The sequence below is a fragment of the Gorilla gorilla genome, chromosome 9 (genome assembly GCF_029281585.2).
Source record: "Gorilla gorilla gorilla isolate KB3781 chromosome 9, NHGRI_mGorGor1-v2.1_pri, whole genome shotgun sequence".
Taxonomy (NCBI): Eukaryota; Metazoa; Chordata; class Mammalia; order Primates; family Hominidae; genus Gorilla; species Gorilla gorilla.
In genome coordinates, this window is record NC_073233.2 from 64561221 (window position 1) to 64578882 (window position 17662).

Sequence of the window (17662 nt, forward strand, 5' to 3'; positions counted from 1 at the left end):
AGCCTCAGCTTCCTCATCTGCAAAATGAAGCTGACATTACCCATCTGAGTGATTTATGACAAATAGAACCAACACATGTAAAGTGCTTGGCATTAGTGCCAGATACTTAGTAAAAGTTCATTCAATCTTATCTATTATCAGTCTTATCACCAGCATCTTTATCCTCAGAAATATAATTATTATTTCTTGTTTGTTCACCACTAGCTTAGAAATCCTGTGTGACTGGGAACAGAGGGCTATATAATGAAGCATCATGCTTTCCAGTGAAGGAGGGAAGATCATAAAGTCAGGAGGCGTGAGATCAAATGCTCACCCTATAGCTTAAGAGACGTTTGCAGGTCAAGCCTCTGAGTGGCAAGTGTGAGCCAAAGTATTCTCACTGTGTGCCAGCCCCAGGCCCATGGCTGCATCTGCCCAGAGAAAGCACCCTTTTCTTATATACATCGTAATCTTCTGTAGGTCTCCATCATCCTCATAAAAGGTGAATGATGGTATCTACGTAATCTATCCCAAAGGGTCATTAATTCATATATTCATGCAGTCAGTTATTCCAAAACTCTTGTTAGGGTTCCAGCCTCATGGGAATGAAACAGGTCTGCTTTGCATCTGGGCTCCACATTTACTAGGAATGTCTTTCTACACAGACACAGCAACCATCCGATTTCTCAATCTTTTCCCCACCTCTCCCCCTTTTCTATTCCACAAAACCGCCATTGTCATCATGGCCCGTTCTCAATGAGCTGGTTGGGTACACCTCCCAGACGGGGTGGTGGCCGGGCAGAGGGGCTCCTCACTTCCCAGTAGGGGCGGCCAGGCAGAGGTGCCCCTCACCTCCCGGACAGGGTGGCTGGCCGGGCGGGGGCTGACCCCCCACCTCCCTCCCGGCCGAGGTGGCTGCCGGGCAGAGATGCTCCTCACCTCCCAGATGGGGTCGCGGCAGGGCAGAGGCGCTCCTCACATCCCAGATGGGGCGGCGGGGCAGAGGCGCTCCCCACATCTCAGAGGATGGGCGGCCGGGCAGAGACACTCCTCACTTCCTAGATGGGATGGTGGCCGGGAAGAGGCGCTCCTCACTTCCTAGATAGGATGGCGGCCGGGCAGAGACACTCCTCACTTTCCAGAGTGGGTGTGCTGTGTCCACTCAGGGTTAAATGGATTAAGGGCAGTGCAAGATGTGCTTTGTTAAACAGATGCTTGAAGGCAGCATGCTTGTTAAGAGTCATCACCACTCCCTAATCTCAAGTACCCAGGGACACAAACACTGCGGAAGGCCGCAGGGTCCTCTGCCTAGGAAAACCAGAGACCTCTCCCTCTCCCTCTCCCTCTCCCCCATGGTCTCCCTCTCCCTCTCCCCACGGTCTCCCTCTCCCTCTCTTTCCACGGTCTCCCTCTGATGCCCAGCCGAAGCTGGACTGCACTGCTGCCATCTTGGCTCACTGCAACCTCCCTGCCTGATTCTCCTGCCTCAGCCTGCCGAGTGCCTGCGATTGCAGGCGTGCGCCGCCACACCTGACTGGTTTTTGTATTTTTTTGGTGGAGACGGGGTTTCGCTGTGTTGGCCAGGCTGGTCTCCAGCTCCTAACCGGGAGTGATCTGCCAGCCTCGGCCTCCCGAAGTGCCGGGATTGCAGACAGAGTCTCGTTCACTCAGTGCTCAATGGTGCCCAGGCTGGAGTGCAGTGGCATGATCCAGGCTCGCTACAACCTCCACCTTCCAGCCGCCTGCCTTGGCCTCCCAGGGTGCCGAGATTGCAGCCTCTGCCCGGCTGCCGCCCTGTCTGGGAGGTGAGGAGCGTCTCTGCCTGGCCGCCCATCATCTGGGATGTGAGGAGCCCCTCTGCCTGGCTGCCCAGTCTGGAAAGTGAGCAGCGTCTCTGCCCGGCTGCCATCCCGTCTAGGAAGAGAGGAGCGCCTCTTCCCGGCCGCCATCCCATCTAGGAAGTGAGAAGTGTCTCTGCCCGGCCGCCCATCATCTGAGATGTGGGGAGCGCCTCTGCCCCGCCGCCCCGTCTGGGATGTGAGGAGCACCTCTGCCCGGCCACGACCCCACCTGGGAGGTGAGGAGCGCCTCTGCCCGGCCGCCCCGTCTGAGAAGTGAGGAGACCCTCCGCCCAGCAGCCACCCCTTCTGGGAAGTGAGGAGCGTCTCCGCCCAGCAGTCACCCCGTCTGGGAGGGACGTGGGGGTCAGCCCCCGCCAGGCCAGCCGCTCCGTCCAGGAGGGAGGTGGGGGGGTCAGCCCCCCGCCCGGCCAGCCTCCCCGTCCGGGAGGGAGGTGGGGGGGTTCAGCACCCCGCCTGGCCAGCGGCCCTGTCCGGGAGGTGAGGGGCGCCTCTGCCCGGCTGCCCCTACTGGGAAGTGAGGAGCCCCTCTGCCCGGCCACCACCCCGTCTGGGAGGTGTACCCAACAGCTCATTGAGAATGGGCCATGATGACAATGGTGGTTTTGTGGAATAGAAAAGGGGGAAAGGTGGGGAAAAGTTTGAGAAATCGGATGGTTGCTGTGTCTATGTAGAAAGAAGTAGACATGGGAGACTTTTCATTTTGTTCTGTACTAAGAAAAATTCTTCTGCCTTGGGATCCTGTTGATCTATGACCTTACCCCCAACCCTGTGCTCTCTGAAACATGTGCTGTGTCCACTCAGGGTTAAATGGATTAAGGGCAGTGCAAGATGTGCTTTGTTAAACAGATGCTTGAAGGCAGCATGCTCGTTAAGAGTCATCACCACTCCCTAATCTCAAATACCCAGGGACACAAACACTGCGGAAGGCCGCAGGGTCCTCTGCCTAGGAAAACCAGAGACCTTTGTTCACTTGTTTATCTGCTGACCTTCCCTCCACTATTGTCCTATGACCCTGCCAAATCCCCCTCTGCGAGAAACACCCAAGAATGATCAATAAAAAAAAAAAAAAAATTAGGATTATAAAACATATTTTTCTTCTTAGAGAAGGGTCTCACTCTGCTGCCTAGGATAGAGTGCAGTGGCATGATCATAGCCCACTACAGCCTCCAACTCTTGGGCTCAAGCGATCCTTCAGCCTCAGCCTTCCAAATAGCTGAGACCACAGGTGTATGCCATCACAGCCAGATTTTTTAAATTTTTTGTGGAGATATGGTATCACTATGTTGCCCAGGCTGGTTTCCTAATACCTGGCCTCAAACCATCCTCCTGCCTCGGCCTCCCAAGTGCTGAGATTACAGGTATGAACCACTGCACCTGGCCTACAAAACACTTTGATGACAGTAAATATATATGAATAAATAGCTGGCCACAAATTTTGTATAAAACAACAGTATGTTCTGAGCTCCATGAAAAACATAATTGCAATCTTATGATGCATTCAGAGAGGCAGCATAATCAGAACAAAGAAAGCAGTTTTATTATCTTCTGTGCTGTTTAGCACACTCCTTATTTCTGGACACAACACTCTAATAGACTAAGAAACTGAAGTTCTTTCTATGAGAGTCAGAGTCCAACATGATGGGAAAGAATGACAAAAGCTTATAGGAAATATGGCAGGATCCATTTCAACTGTTTGGAGGACTGGTATGTGGAAGAAGGAAGAGTTGTGTGCAGCACCAAAAGAGGGCATTCTGAATGGTTTCAGATGAGCAGAGCCAGCAGAGGCAAGGCTGGGGCAGGGGAAAGGGAGGGTGTATGCAGAAATGGAGTATAAATATGATTCATGGCGTAAGCACCCCACCAGAATGGGCATCTCAGCCTGGACACTTCCTTTACTTAGCACAATATTGGCCGAAACTACATGCTAACTAATGGTAGTGGTTATGACAGAGGAATTCACTGGCTAAGAGAAAAGGAGAAGACAGATAGAAGATGAAGAGAGAGAAGAGACAGAGGAAGAGAGAAGAGAAAGCAGAGGGAGAGAAAGGATCTTTTGTGCTGAGCTACGGAGTTTGCATTTTATCCTTACCACATTGCTGCCTCTCTTCCTACTATACGTGAGAATGTGTCCCTAGCACAGCATCCCTCCCACCTTCATCCTCACAACACAATCACATGGCATTTCTAAGATGTTGGTAAAAGAAAAGTAATAATCAGTGATAATTACATCTTTCCTGCATCATCAAAACTTTTAAAATTATCTGATTCTCATGGAAATGATAGTTCTAGTTGTAAAATAGATGGAGGAGAGGAGAGAGAAAAAAGTTCAAGTGCTGAGAGATGAAAATGGGCCATGAGGAGACAGTGCCTTTCTGGAAGTTGAGTCTGGCAGTTAAGTGAAGGATGAAATCCAGAAGAGCCTCCCAAAATGAAGGAGGACCAGGATGGAGTCCAGGGAACATGTTGAAGGCCCAAGCAAGGTGTTGGCTACAGGAATGGAGAAGAGGAGATCGGTGGGAAGGATTTTTAGAAGACATAATTTCTAATATTTGAAGAGTGACTTGATAAACTAGCAGGATTGAGGAGTCTAAGCTGACTTATAGATATCGGGCTTGGGCAACTGAGTGGTGATATCTATTACAAGGAAGCCCAGGAGAATGTACAGGTTTGAAAGGAAGTGGAAGGGGAGGGGAGAGTTGAGTTCATTTGGGCTGGAGCTCAGCTGAAAGCATTATAGAAAAAAATCTCAATATAAGGAAGAGTTTTCAAGAAACAAAAGTGTTCAAACAATAGAATGAGTTGCAGTGGGAATATAACCCTCTGCTTATCCCTATGGGTGAAGAGGAATCTGGTGACTTTCTGCGATCATTCCCACTCCAAAGCAGCTGTCTCCCAGGACAAGGGCAAAGATGCTTTCTCCACACAAATTGGCCTGTTCAGAACTCACTGTCCATCTGAAATTTGTAGTGACTTGCTCTAGCCATTGCCTTAGGGCAGGTGAAATCTGAGAAGGAAACAGAAGAGGAATTACCCAAAGGTGTGGGAGCAGGAGTCTTCATCTGTGGCTAGATATAGAACAGTCTAGTGAGCTTTTTTTTTTTTTTTTTTTTTGCAGTGAGTACATCAAGGTCTATATTCTAGTTATCTTGTTTTATGACTACATATACAACACTCTCTATGGATGGTTTTTAAATTTACGTTTGTTCCTTAGTAAACTTCTTTTGGGAAATTTCAACCCACCTCAAATGAACTAAGTAATAATCATATATAATCATGGCCACTTATTGATGTCTGACTCCAAAATCTAAGCTCTTAACCTCTAGGCTGGGTCCTCCATAGGTTTTAGAATGACTGAATAAATGAATGAAGGAATTAAGGAGCTCATAGAGAGGATTAGGTAGTGTTATCTACATTTAGGAGAAATTAAGTAATTTCTGTGTGTGAAACAGCCTACTCCTCTGCTACCCTATACTATGCCTTAGTGTGAATTAGGAAAGGCACACTCTCTGGGTGATTGCAGCCCTATAGGCACAAGGTTCGGCAAATGGAGTGTCCACTGGAAGTCAGGCCACACTTGCCATCTTGGCCGAGTGCCTTTGTATAGGTCACAGCCTGTATACAACATTTAAGTTGTAAAAACAGAATTTTATCTCACACCCTCTGACTTTATATACTTTTCTCTTCCACTAGGGATCATACTGCTTTTACAGGAAAGCACATGACTCCATCTCCCACCAAATAACAGCAAAAAAATTAGCAGTTTATCCAAGGTATTTGTGAAAGCAAAGCAGTAATCACATCTTCTCCATGCTGTTACTATTTTGGAAATAATCAGTTATGAGATGAGCTACGGTATAAATTTATGAATAATTTAAATAGTAAAGATGATGATTGAGAAGGAAGCCAAAAGACTAACAGATGAAAATGTGAGATGCTGAAGTCACAAAAAGGTCAGAAAATAGAGATGCCGTGGATAGGAAGAGACAGCAGCACTTAACACCTGTATACTTAGAGTGCCACACTTTGATTATCCTAATACCTTGTTACAGAAATGCTATATCTGTTCATTCATTCACCCTTTCCCTTATTTGTCAGGTGTCCATTGATCACATGCTATACTTTAGGCACAGTGATCGACATTAGGTATACATTAACCAATAATAGTACATGGTCCCAGTCTTTAAAAAACTCACAAGCCACTAAAAAAAGGGGTGAGTACACAGATTAATTATAGTATAAGTATAGTATAGTGTAGTATAGTATAGTATAGTATAGTATAGTATAGTATAGTATAGTATAGTATAGTATAGTATAGTATAAATTTGAAAAGCTCTAGGAACAAAGTGTCGTGTGAACCCAGGAGCAATCATGAATCATTTTCCTGAGTGATTGGGGGAAGCAGTGTTTAATCTGGGCCTTGAAGGGTGAGAGGAGCTTTTAAAGAGAGAAAATGAAGGAGGTAGTCAAGGCCAAGAGAGCAGTAAGTGTAAAGCCTCAGAACTACAGAAGGCCATGGAATGCATACTGAATGGGGAGGCTCCAGTAGAGAAGATGATGCATGAAGGGTATACAGAAGGTGAGTCTAGGGAGGCAGGTTGGAGACAGAAGCAAATGTTTTACATGATTCAACCCTATGGTGGGGACACGCCATTACCATCTGCCAAGCAGATACATACTGATTTAGCATCATCCCCAATCTGTCATCACTCCTTTCTTGGGAGGACTTTAAGAACACAAACTATATGTGTTAAGGCTGGAATGGACCTTTAGGGCTTTAAGGCTTTAGAATTGCATAACCTTGAATTCAAACCCTGGCTCTGCTATTAAGTGTGGAATTTGGGGCAAGATACATCTCCCCTCTGAAACTTAGTGTCTTGATCTGTACAATGAAATTGACAGAACCTCACAGAACTAAAATGGTGACTATGAGTTGGCCCATAGAATGCCTTGTACACAGGACACACTTCATAAACACTGACACTACCCCTTCTACTCTTCATTTTATCCCCTCTCCGTCTTTCAGCAGGAACACATTTGGCCCAAGAATGTTGGTAACACGACTTGCCTTATTGCAGTCTTTTCACGAAGAGAATTTCACAACTTAGTATCTAGATTCTGTTTGAAAATTCTTTCAAATAGAATATTCTACCTAAACTCCTTCCTTGTGCTGCCCCAGTGATGCAGGAAAGAGTTCCACAGAGCAGGCCAGTATCTACTGTTCTGAAAATCTCTGCGGCATTCCCGTATGTGTTGTCACAGTTTTAACCTACGAACCTTCCTGGGGATTTGAAGAAACAATGAACCCAGAAGAATATTATTGTCAGTACACTGTTCCAGGACTCTAGATAGCTGCTCAGAGTACAGTGAAATTGCAATTGATTACGTTCTATACTTTGATCTTGATCCATCAGGATGTCTTCCAACCTAATCTGCTCTGAAACAACAAGCAGCACATGATTTTTCAGTACGGGTCACAATGAGATATTTTAATCACCCTCTTCATCACTGAATCACTCTTCCTGGTTAGGGGACCTAAGCTTTAGTATCATAAATGTGAAAAATTTAAGCACCTTTGAAATTATTTAGTCCAGCACTTCCCAAGGGACTCAGGGGGAGTGTACAGATGCAGAATGGACACTGGTGGCATTTTCTGTACAAAAGAAGCAATGGCACTTCACTGCCTGGACTGATTCTAACAGATAAAGGCCCATTTTACGTCATTGCATCTGGAGACCCATAGGTGAAATGAGTCTAAAGAGTTGATATTGTATCCTTCTAATTAACCTTGTTCATTATAAAAATACCTTCTTACTTCTATAAGTAAGCATTATTATAATACTACAATAATAAGTAGGCTCATATGTAATTCTTGGATATATCTAAAGTTAATTTACTATTTGAAGATGTAGCACTCATTATATTAATTAATATAATTCAGAGCTCACTCCACATTAGGCATTGAGGTAAAGGGAGGAAATCTCTGAATATTGAAGAGAAGGTAGGTAGTGGGTTCTTATCAGTGGGGGTATACACATAAGAAATATATCTGATGTGTTTAAAACATAGTAAATGCCATTTGGCATTATTATTAATTTACTTAACCCTCATAATAACTTCATGAATTGAGCGGGTATTATCATCACCCCCATTTAGGAAAGAGAATATAGAAGCGTCACAGGCAATTCAAGAGACTTGCCTACAATTACTTAGCTAGTAAGTAGCAATGCTAGAATTTGCATGTAGGAAAGCTGGCTCCAGGGTCCACTTTCATAATCAGTATAACGCAACACCACCACTGCAGAGTAATTTGTATGGCTTCCATATACACAGTTTACAACTTTGGTAATATTTCTTCATTTTTAATTACTCCCTTCCCCAAACCATAATAGCAACAAGTCTAGCATCTCCCTCTTGGAAAATCTTTCTTCTTTCCAGAAACAATTTAAATCCCTGGAAGAGAAGACTCTCTTTCTTCCAAACATAAGCAGGATATAGGAACCATCACTGCTTCTCATAGCCATATGGAATTGCTATTTAACATGCACCTGAGGTGGAAAAATATAGTTTGTCACCTCTATTCTGTTTCTGGCTGTCACCAAGTCTCTGCACAGGCCACCACAGCATTTTTTTAATAGAGAGTGAGGAGCCTCCTTCAGTGACAAGCTTAGCCAAAGGTGTACTATTTTAGACCACCCAGGGCTCTAGGGCTGTGCTCTTATAATCTCTCATGCCTTTGCCTTAAGGAATCATCAACTTTAACCTGTCCTTCTCTAGAATTAACTAATTCAAGGGGCCTTATTCCCCTGGGCTTTGGCCAAGAACCCAGAGAGAGCCCTCAATGGAAGATATAATTTGCATAGCCAAACTTGGTTGCCGCACTGTCTCAGACAGTGTGAGCAACTTTCACATTAAGACTGATGCTGGACTTTTATAAAGATTTGTCCCAACCCATAAACTCAATTATTTCTTCTGGTGATAAATAAAATAGTGATCTCATCAATGCTCCAGGATCCCCTGACTGTGTTGGTCATACCTAGAGAAGCAGTACACGTAGTAGGTGGGTCTCCAGCAGGAAGCTTTCACAGAGATGGTTTTCAGGGATAATTTTGATCAATCAACTGGAAACATCAACTTGGAGTTACAAGCAAATCCTCTGCAATGAGGTCTGTGCTGATTCCCAGACTGAGCACAGGACAAGATAAGAAAAGGAACTGATCTGTGGATAAGCATGTCTCTTCAAGGCCTCTGACAGGTATCTCTGATTTACAGGATGTCTTCAGGGCCATGCCTCCAGAGCTTGACATTGTGCAGTTGTACCTGAAGCCACTGCTCATTGGAGAACTTGCCCCAGGAGAGCCCAGCCAGGAAAGACACAAAAATGTGAGTGAGATGTCAGGATCCAGGGGTGTAGAAGGATGAGATGAGGCATATTTTAAAGTCCATTAACTGTTTTCTGTGAAGGGTGGGACACAGTAGAGTCAATGGATGGAGTCCACGTATTTCAAAACAATGCCTTTTTCTTTAGATCATGAGAACTCTTAAATCTTAGTGAAGCAAAAGTATAAAATTCTTATCCCTTCATCAAACAGTAATTTCATGTCTCTAAGCACCTACCTCATGCCAGGGAACTTACAGATATAATTTCCTTTTCATTGACTCCTTTAATTATGTTTTATATCTATGTCTATGTTCCCAGCCCAAATAAGTTGCATGAGAGGCAAGACTATGTCCACTTTTCTTATCCCTGTGTCCTGAAGACCTCCTTTCACAGGATCAACATGTAGTAGGAACTCCAAAAACAGCTACTGATTGAAAGATGTCACCATATCCTAACTACAGCCTTTTTACATTTGGGGAAATTATCATTCAGGGAAAACAAATTACTTTCTAAAAGTCCGACAGCTGGTGTATCAAAGAGCTGAGACTCCAAATCACTTCTCTCTGGCTCCAATCCCTTAGGTATTCCCAAGGAAAAATGCCATTCTTTCTTTAATATTTTGGCTACATGAATACTGTCTTCTAAAGGACAGAGTCTCCATAGGACTAAAAATTCACTGGGATGGTTTTACATAATGCCAAGAGGAATTTTATTTAATATTGAGTAATTCCATTTTTCAAAATTTATTTTTTGTAACAGCTTACATTTGCCTGACTCTTGAAATAATTTTTATAATGTGTGGATCCATAGACCCCTGTGAAGCAGAGGGAGCAAGGATTTTATTATCTCTTAAAAAAATGAAGAAACAGATTCACAAAGGGAGCAGGACTAATCTGAGGACACAGAACTGGTTACGGGCAAATCTGAGACTAATACGTAAGCTCAATCTTTAGGCCCATGTTCATCCCACAGCACAGCTCTATTCCGAAGAGTGGGTTGGTAGGATGGACAGCCTGCACTCTCGCCCCAACCTTGCCATTCTCAAATTGTGTGAGTCTAGGCCAGTTCCCAAACCTCTTTTGGCTCAGTTTCTCCCCCATAAGATACCGAAAACAATGGTACCAACCTTATGAGAGTTATTGGGAAAACAACTGAAAGAAGTAAAGTCATCATTTAAAGTGCTTAGAACAATGCCTGGAACACAGTAAATGCTCAATACATTTTACTTATTATCATAATCACGAACTGATGATGGTACTAGTAATTTTAAAACTTTCAGATATGTCCCCATCATTTGGGTCAGGTAGCTCTAGGTTAAAAAGTGAAGGTGATGCAAAATTTTATTGTTTTTCCTAAATTTTTCCTGTAAGAAAAATAAAATCCCACTAACGACTGAGACCTATCAGATAATCATTATCTAAAAGAGTGTTGGTCTCCGGAGATAAAGGTCTACCATAAATTTTCTTTAATACATTTATGTGGATATTCAAGTTGCTGTATATAGAAAATTAGTATTTGAGCATAAAATTGGGTGTCAGGTGTGGGTTTGAGTTCACCACCTGTCACTGACTTGTTGACGACTTCAAGCCAGTCACTCTTCTGGGTTTTGCTGACCTCCCTCAACTCTGCAATAAATGTTTTGCAAAAGATGACCAGGCTGGAGGCACCCTAGAGATAGCAAATTAATATTAGATAATTATTAAAATAATCTGTGGCCACAAGAATTCTAAGATTGATGGGGTTTGGGAGATGAGCCTATCCAGAACTTTTGCCAGGCAATGGGTCCTTTAAAAGTTGTATCTGTGAATTTTGAAATGTTTGGCTTCTAGAATTATTTTCATAGCTCTTTCTTTTTTTGTTTCTAACATTTCTCCTTTCTTACATCTGTACAACCCTGTTATAGTCCTCATAACCTGGTCACTTTCCCAGCTGTCCTAGTTTCGAACCCATAATAGTCAATAAGCCAAGAGATATTTCTTTCCAACCTTGTGAGCTCCCCAGTATGATGTGGCAAGCTTGTAAACCAATGCTAATGTTGTACATGGACACTCACACATGCACATACACACAGGGCCCTTAAACGAGACCTTTCCAACTGAGTACACACACGCTAATAAGCCCTGCCTTGTTTTGGGGGATCCACTAAGCAGCTCTCAGAAAATTCATCCTGAGAGCTAATCTAAGTGAACTATATTGTTCTACAATCTCCATCTTCCATGAAATAACCCTTTCTACACATTAAGCAACTGATGGCCTGGAAAGCACTTTGTAAACTATACCAGTAACTGGTAACACAGATCCATATAGATGACCAAGTTCCCCCAAACAAAACCAGAGCTCACTCAACACCTGAAATAATTCTGGTGGTTTACAAGGCGACAGTTAGGCGCATGTATCTCTCCACTGCACTCTCCTCTCCTTCCCCCTCCCCTGAAAAAAATCTAATTCTGAATTCCATAACAGCTTTAGGACAGTTTACAAGTCATTATTCATCTTTCACTTCTGCAGAAAACAACAAAAAAATTTCATGAACTTTTTAAAGGTTTTATTTGCTGGTTCATTGTTTTGGGGTTTTAATTCTGGACAATTAAATGTATTAATAAAATTCTATTAATAAAAGAGATGTATACAAAATTAATAAAATAAATTATTAATTATGTTCATCTGTATTCCCTTTCCCCTGAAAGAGCTAATTTACTCTTTGAATATTTATTTCATAGTCCCAGTTGGTGAAAGATTTTCAAGAATTGTGGAGCATCGCAGAGGCTATGAACATGTCCCATGCCAACCTGGGGTTCTTCTTTCTTCACTTTGCCCAGATCTTAATTTTGGAAGTGCTGGCGTGGCTAATAGTGTATCATTTTGGCAGTGGCTGGCCTGTTACTATGTTCATTTCCTTTCTTCTCACAGTTTCTCAGGTAAGCAGGTATAGTAAGCCCAGGCAGCGTCCTCATAGAAAGGCTCAGAATTTCTTCTTCTCTCTTTAGATTGGTGTCAGCTGCTGCCTGACACTTCTTGGCAAGGTACTCATCAATGTCAGGCACTTACCAGCAAGTGACCAAGCTTCATTGGGCTTTGGTTCTCTCCTCTCTGAAGTGAGGATAATAATGAATGTGGAATTATTCTGAGAAGGACTAATCAGGCAAATGTGTAAAATATGAAGCACAGTGTCTGGCCTATGGTAAATGTTTAATTAGTGACAATTGCTGCTGTTTGCCCTGTTTTATGCCGACCATCTCAGTGATTGAAGTTCTGTCCTTAGCCATGCCACACACATATTTATCTTTCATTCTTTAATTAATCAACATTTATCAATGCATCAGACCATGAATTCTTCAAGGGCAGATGTGATATCCTATGTGAGAATCAGAACGTGTGAGTTCCTCCATAAATGACAAATAGCAACTGACACTTAGCAGGGCATTTGATAAATCTTTGTTGAATGAAGTATGAATCTCTGAACATAGCCTTCTATGAGCATGATACCATGTTGTCGATACAAAGGAAAAGTCAACATGCTCCCTGCTCCTGAGAAAGAAGTCGTCTAGTGAAGGAAATAGTCCTTCACAAACAGCTTAACACACTGCTTGGCACAAATCAATGATATTAATCCCAAGAAGAGGAACAAGCATTACTGTCGGAGCAGAAAGGAGCATTTAATTCTCATTAGAATCATTGGAAAAGGTTTCGTAGAGAATTAACTGCAATGTGTTTCCAGGTTCCAGAATTCTGGATGCTGATTCTTTTTCTTAAATCCTCTTGTTTTATTTCTTGAAAAGTGACTTTTGGAAGCAAGAAAGGAAACAAATATTTGTTTAGTGCTTAGCATAAGCTGGGCACTTTACATATAGGTACGTAGCACAACAACCCCGTGAGTTAGATATTAGTGTCCCCTTCTATCAGATGAAGAACTGAAGGTGAGAGCTATCGAGTAACTTGCCCAGAGTCGTGAAGCTCGTTAGTGGTGAAGAACAGTTTAGAATTCAAATCTGTCTGACACCAAAGACCATGGTCTTTGCACTCCATACTGGAAACCTTTGAAAGTGACAAGGAGAGCATTCTAGGCTGATACAACAAAGGCATAAATGTTGGAAAGAACAGGCAGGATATGTATGGGAAATAGAAACTAATTTTGGCTGGAGGTCGAACAAGATCACCCACTTTTCCCAAATAAGGTTGTGAATCTACTATGGGACTCGTTGATTGATTTCTTGTTAGGGTCCCAATTTCTCTAACAGTAACTTCCTCTCTCCTAGGCTCAGAGCTCATTTTTGCAGCATGACGCGGGGCACCTTTCCATATTTAGGAAGTCCAAGTGGAACCACGTGGTGCGTAAATTTGTGATGTGCCATCTCAAGGTATGGGACGTCAGGGAGCATGAGGGGGATTCCTGAACATGAGTCCCTAAGGAGTGGTTCCCATGTTTGTACATTGATATCAGTAAAAAATATTTATGATACCCCACAAATAAATGTAAGTGTACTAACAAGGTAGATAATATGTACTAATATATAATACAACACTATAAAATATGTGCTGAAATGAGAATTTTAAATTAAATTTTTTGTGACGATTTATTTAGTTCTATTTAAGAAGCTCTTATATTTTGTATTACCCTGGTAGACTCTTTGGCTAAATCCCTGGCACCCCCCTGCCCTAAGGAACCACCTCACAGAAGAAAGTGTGTGCCTTGAAAAATGAAGATGTGCATTGTGAAATCATAAGTGGGAATATTCTTAGAAGGGATTTTGGGAAGGAGGAGGCAGCTATGAGGAAATAAAGGAAAAGATGCAAAACAGATACTAGTGAACAGAAAGACTAGTCAGGAAAAGCCAGGTGGCTCTGTTCAAGAGTGGAGGATTGCAAAATCCAGACTGCTGGAAAAAGCAGGTAGTGATATGACAGCTGGTCTTATCCCCTCTTACTCGGGCTCCAGGAAGCAGGTACACTGTCCTATGCACCACTGCAGTGCAGCACCTAGGAGAGTGCTTGGTGCATGGCGGGGGGTGGGGGGGGCCTTCAATAAGCTTTTGTTGAAGGAAGGAATGAAACAAAGAAAGAATGAGTGAATGAATGAACCAGTTAACAGTGCAGGACTTCCGAGCATGGCTTCCAGGCCTGGCTCTGACAGTGCTCATTGTGAGATCTTTAGTAAATCACATTCTATCTCTGGTCCTCAGTGTTCCCATCAGTAGTACTAGGAGTTAAACTAGATCTCTGCTTTTCTAGAACTTTCTAGGGTTTGGTGACTATGTACTCTGGCCTAGAAGGGAAGCAAATGTCTCTGAGCCTTCCACTAAACCAAATCCTTGCATTCAAACCGGGATCCCTTAGGAAAAACCTATGGGCACTGACTCAGAGCCTATTAGTTCTTCCCTAACACAGTGATTTTATAGATATATCTCGTTCTGGTTATCTGCTTCCCCAGCCCGTAGTGGCTTGGAAGTAGCCAACTAATAAAAGCATGAAGACAATGCTGGAGTCAGGCCCACAGAGAGTAGTGAGCAGTAACTACTTACAGCAAACAATAAGGAAACACAGATGGGGACTCACATTGTGTGAGCCTGACAAGTGCCAGGTTCGGAATTTGTCCCGTTAGGCTATTTTCTCAAGTAATTCTAATGACGTGAGGACATAGCACTCCTAGTTTTCAGTTGAAATTCGTGTTCAGAGGGGTTAAGCATTTAAGCCAATGGCCATAAACTGGTCAGTGGAGAATTCATAGCATAGCACTAAATAATGCAGGCACTAGAACAGAGCTGCTCAATGCTGGCTATCATTTGAAGCCACCTAAAGAAGTTATTTTTTAAAGTCCTAATGCCTAAGTACCATCTCTAGATATTCTCAATTCATCCCCAGTAGAGTCTAGACATCAGTGTTTTTGGAAAGTTCCCCAGGTGATTCTAACCTACAAAAATGAACCTGCCTTCTGTGAGAATTCAGGCACTCATGAGCTGAGTCACTTTGAACAAATTACTTAATGATTTTGAACCTCAGTTTCTTCAACTGTAAAATGATGATAGATGATGGCTTCAACCTGATAAGGATGTTGTTAGGATTATACACAATACTCATATGTCATGCTCAACAAAGTGTCTGGCATACAGGAAATGCTTAATAATTGTTAATTGTTACTAATACTAGGAACAGTCTTTCCATAATCAAAATGAAGACTCAGAATCAATAAGAAAAATATTTAATCATTGAAGTATTAAGAAGATGGAAATAAATCACATCATCACTGAGTTGCAAGGTACCTGGAATCATCTACTTTTATCTACCCTCTCTCCCATTGAGCAGTTTGAGCCTTAAGTCAATCAGATAACACAGAGTTGGATTTCGATTCATATTGGAGATGTGTCCCCCAAAATAGTTAGAATGAATAATAAGTTGTTATTTCATGCGATAGGTCACATTTGACCAGAAAATTCCTATGGGCATTCTATTCCACCCTCTCTTCACCAGTGTGAAGATGAGTCTGTTTCTGGATTCACTCAGAGATACTTAGCACAGAATAAAAGCAGAGGCAGTTTCTTCTGCTATTGTGAGTTTCAGGTAACAGACCATCCCATTTTTCCTCCTCTGTCCTGAGGAGTCAGAGGAAAGGTAAGACTCATCTGCCCTGGAGGTAGCTGGCAGTTGATTCAGTGCCAGTATGTGAAATATTTCAGATCAGCCCCACCCATGCTGGCACTTTAAAAAAAAAATCACTGCTTTCCCATTGATCCTGATTTGTACACAGCTATTTCTATGTAAGTTGTGTCTCCAGAAACAATTTTGCACTAGTCAAAATGAATATAACCTTGATGACTTGTGAACTGAGTAAGAACATGGGAAATGGCTCTAAAAGCAAATCAAGTGTACTCTGCCTTTTTTTGCAGACAAAAACAGTGACTCATGAGCAAAATGAACATTGGCTTCAACTATGTGCAGGAGAGAAAACTACCTGTGGAAAGGGAAGGTGGGCGGGGAGGATGTGACAAAGAAAATTATAATATAAACAGCAACATCCCCACCTTAGACATGCATCACAATTTTAAAGTTTAAAATTTAACTTCATGTCAACTACCTCCCCCCACCACCTCCTGGAAAAGGCACCAATATGGAGATTCTTTAGAATTTTCATTCACCAACTGTGCAAAAATGTATATGTTCTGGTCTTTCCAGTGTTTGTACAATAAAAGAGCACTTCCCAAAATAAACCATGAAATGTTTGCATACATTTTGGACTACTGTGCAATACTAAAAACAAAGTGGACTCCTTGTAGCATATTTTTCATATTCATCAGTATGTGCATATAAAAAAACTAAGAATCAAGTCTCATTATAGGGATAGTGGGACAGAACATTTGAAATTAAGATCTTCCTAGAAAATCTGGCCTATACTGATTCCATGATGACATCCTAAAACATTTTATTTTGGTAAGGAAAAGGAAAGTGTCAAGCATGTTATTTTCTGCAATCCTCTAAGAAGCATCATCCGTTTTACAGATGAGGAAATTGCTCAAGGTCACATACCTAAATAGATGGCCAAGCAGGGATTAAATTCAGGTTGGTTTCATTCCAAAGCCTGGGTTCGTTCTTTTTTTTTTTAATACCCTAAGTTCTAGGGTACATGTGCACAATGTGCATGTTTGAAACATAGATATACATGTGCCATGATGGTTTGCTACAACCATCAACTCGTCATTGACATTAGGTATTTCTCCTAATGCTATTCCTCCCCGAGCCCCTCACCCCCCAACAGGCCCCAATGTGTGATGTTCCCCACCCTTTCTCTACTGCACTGAGAATAGACCTAATGTGGAAATGAGGAATGACAGGGTTGTTCTTGCCTAGAATTTGGCGAAGGGGCAGCCTATTTGGCATGCAGCTGATAATCCTCTCTTGCCTGTGGAGTACTTTCTTTCCCTTGTCTCTGGAAATAGTGGCTTCCAGAAAGAGGGGCCAAGGGAAGACATATTTGGATCACACCCATAATTACTCTGACCATTATTCTAAGCTTTACCTGTTAAGATCTGCTTCCCGTCATATCATGGATCCAAACCGGACTCCCACATTACTACTCACCACAGATAGTCATTGGCTAAAAGAGTACAGTCAGCTGGCGGAAGAATCCAAACATTGGTTCTCAGGGGACTTAATTGAAAAGGAGAATCTCTCCTTATCACATTGTCCTTGTTCAGTTGTCTACTGCTCCCATTAGATTATATGTTTCCTAAATGTGGAAACCCCATTTTATCATGTTTATCTTTATGTTCCAAATGCCTACCTCAGTAAGTATCTGACACCTAGGACATAATTCAAAATAAATAATGAATGTGTGAATAAATACACAATTGTAAGATTAAGTAGGTCATATGCAATTTAAAAAATCTTTTATCATTTTATTTTATTTTTATTTATAATCGACACATAGTAATTGTATGTATTTATGAGCTAC

At 42.4% G+C, this 17662-nt stretch overlaps 1 pseudogene; it reads left to right on the forward strand.

Annotated features, from left to right (window-relative positions):
* Positions 1–17662, forward strand: part of LOC101124893 (putative fatty acid desaturase 2-like protein FADS2B) — a 37351-nt pseudogene that overhangs the window by 2077 nt on the left and 17612 nt on the right.